Source organism: Halichoerus grypus, chromosome 6, assembly GCF_964656455.1.
Source record: "Halichoerus grypus chromosome 6, mHalGry1.hap1.1, whole genome shotgun sequence".
NCBI lineage: Eukaryota > Metazoa > Chordata > Mammalia > Carnivora > Phocidae > Halichoerus > Halichoerus grypus.
In genome coordinates this window covers 149,201,920-149,206,240 of record NC_135717.1, presented here as the reverse complement: position 1 = coordinate 149,206,240, position 4,321 = coordinate 149,201,920, and the positions used below count along the sequence as shown (strand labels likewise).

The 4,321-nt window shown below is 41.4% G+C and overlaps 1 long non-coding RNA gene across 2 annotated transcripts; it reads left to right on the top strand.

The window, feature by feature from the left end:
- The first annotated feature begins 599 nt into the window (after positions 1–599).
- Positions 600–3,969, top strand: LOC144382155 (uncharacterized). 2 transcript variants are annotated; one of them, XR_013448590.1, is made up of 3 exons: positions 600–1,099; positions 2,225–2,728; positions 3,348–3,969. It is a non-coding gene; the product is annotated as an uncharacterized LOC144382155 (long non-coding RNA). The 2 variants fall into 2 exon arrangements; XR_013448589.1 differs by having other exon boundaries at positions 2,225–3,969.
- Positions 3,970–4,321: the final 352 nt, after the last annotated feature.

Here is a 4,321-nt window from a genome sequence, read left to right as displayed (position 1 = left end):
TTGATTTATCATGTGACTAATTCAGTTAATTTGAAGGCAGAACACAAGGATGATGGCTAGTAGTGTTTGTAAGAAAACAGCACTTACACTTTTCCTTTTGGAACATTACCTTTTATCATTGGATTGGAAACAAACATTTATGGGAGATTTGGGATTCTGTTTGTTGTGAAACATTCCCAAATATAAATAGCTTTGGCTTTCATTTTAGATTATGAGAATAATCCACGCTCATTATTAAATAAGGGAAGTATGTAGTGACAAGGAAAACATTCTTAATCCCGTCACCCAGATTTAAAAAGAAAAACAGTGCCCACAGAGGAAGGTGTGAGGCATGGCCCATCAATCTCAGTGGCCAGGCCGGCTGCGGGGAAAGGAGCGGAGGATGTTGGCTCACAGGAGACTCCCCTGAGGAAGGAGGAAGGAAAAGTGCAAAGAGCTGTGTGATTGAAGGCCCGGCAATGAAGCGATAAAGGGCATCCCTCAGGAGGACTGTAGAGTCAAACAGCAATGGCCCAAGCCGCTCTTCTGTGCAACCTCCCGAAGTCGAGAGAAGGACATAAACAAAAAAGCCATGTCTCCCTCAGTCAGAGAGCGGGAGGCGGAGGTAGGCTTATAGGGGAAGATCAAATGGTCCTTGTTCCCAGGGGCAAGTGTGGAAGACCGAGCTGAGCGACAGTGGGAGAACAGAGCAGGGCATAGTAGTGCTTACGGTAATAAGCAGGCTTGTCACACGAATCACTCCAAGTCCTGCTTTAAATTCTGGTCCAGAAGCCTCACTGCACATCTACCCTATGCAGGGACCCTTCTAGGCAGATCAGGTACCAAGATGAAAAAGACACTATCTCCAGTCTCTGCAGCTAACACAGGAACAATTAGAGTAACGCGGTGGGTGCAGCAGCCATGCCAAACAGGGTGTGATGGAGGATGGACTCCAACAAGAATGGGAAATCCAGGGTTAAAGAATGCTGAGCAGAGAAACCACTGGGACGGGAACTTGAGGGATGGACAGGGCTCTGCCAGAGAGGCCATCCAGAGAAGACAGCTGGGGGCAAAGGAGCAGGGGAGACAGACATTTTCTCCATATCTGCAAGCTCATCAGGTAAGCAATAGTCTCAATTCACTACCCTTTAAGATTAATTGAATTATAGATGTTTAAAATACACTAAGACTCTCCCTAGAGCAGACTAATGGGAAAAGCTTACCTTGATTAACTAGATTCTTTGAGATGTGGGATCGTATTGCTTTTAAATATGTAAAGGCATTCAGATGAGAATAACTGTTGGATAATAGATTTTTTTTTAGAAACTGACAATGAAACATTGGCTTATAAATGTGTGCTTCTAATGTGTTCCGTTCTACTATTTAAACCTTTCCCCTTACAATCTTGATTATACTACGAATTTGCTAAACCCACCTTCCTTTTGCTACCATCTAAAGCAAAATAAATCCTGGGTCTGAATAATAAATACTTACTGTACAGTTTTGTGGAAAAATAAATAAATCTGGGGGGTTACAAAAAGGACATTCTACTCTTCAGTGAATAATCTACCTAGTAAATATTTTCTCATGGTTTGATTTGGTGACAGAAAAGACAAGAAGCCTTAAAGATAAACATCGTCAGAGTTACTCCTCACTGCCAGCTGTAGAAATTCATGCTGAGATCTAATATAAATACAAAACACAAATTCTCTGTCTTATGCCAACAGAACTGGTTCCATGAAGTCTGAATTATCACTAGACTAAAACTGTTCCATGAGTTCTTTTATCCAGGCGTTTTAACTATACAGTACATGTTACTGCCTACTCAGTTTTATGGAATGTGGAGGCAACATCTGATTTAATATTTTCTATTCAGGCTGTTTACTTTGTAGTCAAACATTCTTCAGAAACATTTTAGTTCTCCACCCCTCCCCCCCCCCACCACCACCACCATTTTCCATCTACGGCTGTCAGTTCCGATTTAGAAAGGTTAATGGGGACTTGGAGTCTCCCAGCCTCCGATACAGAAGCAGCTTTTTCTGGCCTTAATAGTTTTCTTTGAATTTGCTGCCAGGTCTGATTCCGCATGTAAATATTTGCCTGAATTGGTTAAAAAAAAAAATTTTTTTTTTCACAAGAGTGGGGGAAGGGAGGTTACCATAATGTAATTTATGATATGAGAAAACTAACTTTCATTTCTACCCCCTTCTTTTTGCTAATTTCTTCGTTGCCGTCAAATTTGCAGATGTCTTCGTTACTGCTTTTCATTAAACTCCTAGCCTCCTTTGGAACTGCTGAATCAACCAGGAAATAATGCAGCACATTAACAGGAGCCCACACTGTTTTAATTAACTCCCCTTAATGTCACAGAGGAGGCTGGGTCAAGTGAGCCCTTTGCCGTGACCCTTAACTCTTGAAAAGTGAGCATCTTCTTATGAGAGCTGAGCAACTGACAGTGGACTGCTGACACGTTCCTTTCTCACCTCTGTAAAAAGCAAAGCCTGCCTTGGAACGTTGTGGAAATAACCCACCACAGAAGAAATAGTCTGTGAGCCTAAAAACTTGCTGTGAATGTTGGCTTTTTGCTACAGCCTCCTGCTGGGAAGGAAGAAATTTTGTCTCTTTCCACCACCTCACTTCCTCTTTCCATCCAGAGGTCACCCGCCCAGTTGAGACAGAGGAAGGGAGCTGATGAGCCGGGCCCTGTGCTCGCTGGTCTGTGCCTGCCACAGTCTGATAGACATATAATGTGAGCCACTTGGTAAATTTAAATTTTCTAGTAGCTACGTCAAAAAAAAAAAGTAAAAAGAAGCAGATGAAATTAATTCTAATAATATGTTTTATCCCAACATATCCAAAATTTTATTTCAACATGAAATCAATAGCAAATTTATTTTTTTAAAATTTTTTAAAAGGTTTTACTTATTTATTTGACAGAGAGACGGCGAGAGCAGGAACACAAGCCGGGGGAGTGGGGGAGGGAGAAGCAGGCTTCCCGAGGAGCAGGGAGCCTGATGCGGGGCTCAATCCCAGGACCCTGGGATCATGACCTGAGCCGAAGGCAGAAGCGAACGACTGAGCCACCCAGGCGCCCCAATAGCAAATTTATTAACAAGATATTTTACTTTTTTTAAACAAAGTCTTCAAAATTTGTTGTTTATTTTACACTTGGAGCCTATCTCAATTCAGACATTAACTTTGCATTGGAGATAGATGTTCAGTTAACTACATTTCATAAAGTTAACAGCTGAAAAGATAGATTTACAAGCTGTTCCAAGTATACTAGAAATTGTTTTCCGATAACTAACCAAGTGTCAGTGTTCAAAAGTTAATTGAAATTAAATAAAAGTATTCCTTCCACTCCTTAGGTGCACTAGCCCGCATTTCAAGGGCCCAATAGCCCCACGTGCTTGGTGACTACCATACTGACAGCACCGAATTATGACCTTGCTAAAGTGTGGTCCACAAAAGGACAGCAGCAGCAGCAGCACCTGAGATTTTATTAGAAATGCAGCATCTCAGGCCTCATCCCAGACCTACCAAATCAGAATCTACATTTTAACAAGATCCCCAGGTAATTTGTATGCACAATATAGTTTGGAAAGCACTGATCTATTTAACATGGCCAAGAAATTTGGTATTATTGCATCCATTTTACAGATGGATATACTGAAGCTCAGAGAGCTTATAGAATGTGCCTAAGATCACAGGACTAATAAGTGCAAGAGCTGAAATTCAAACTCAAACCTTGCCCATTTTTAAGCCCACGCTCTTTCTAGTATTTATCACCCAGAGCATAGATTATGTACTTGCAGTGGTGTGGAAGTTAATTTTAAATGGTGCCCAGAGAGCATAAAAAAAAAATACAAAGTTTAAAGATTTGTCCCTTTTCTACCCTCTTTTAATTTTTCTAATAAGGTCAAGGATGAAGTTTCTGATTAGTGCCATCGTGTGTTCAATACCCAACACTTGATGAAGTGAACCACAACCTCAGAACGTCCAGCAAAGTATCTAGCTAGATCTTTGTAGCTTTGTGTCATTTCATTGTATTTATTCTTACTTTTACCTTGTCTTTATGGCAAATGATGCTGACTTTCCATTTACAGGAGTAATACATAAAGTAGATGTATTTCAGTAAAAGAAAGTGGTTATAAATGCAGATGGCACACAGATACAGCCCCATGGGGAAGGAGGCAAAGGAATGACGGAGGTGTGGGGACTGCTCCGGATGCAGGTTTCTCCCCAGGAGGCAGGGCCACCAGCAGCTCCAGCCCCAGAGACGACCAGGAACCACCAAGAATCTCGTGTACTTTTGTATAAAGCACTTTAACAATCGTTAGAC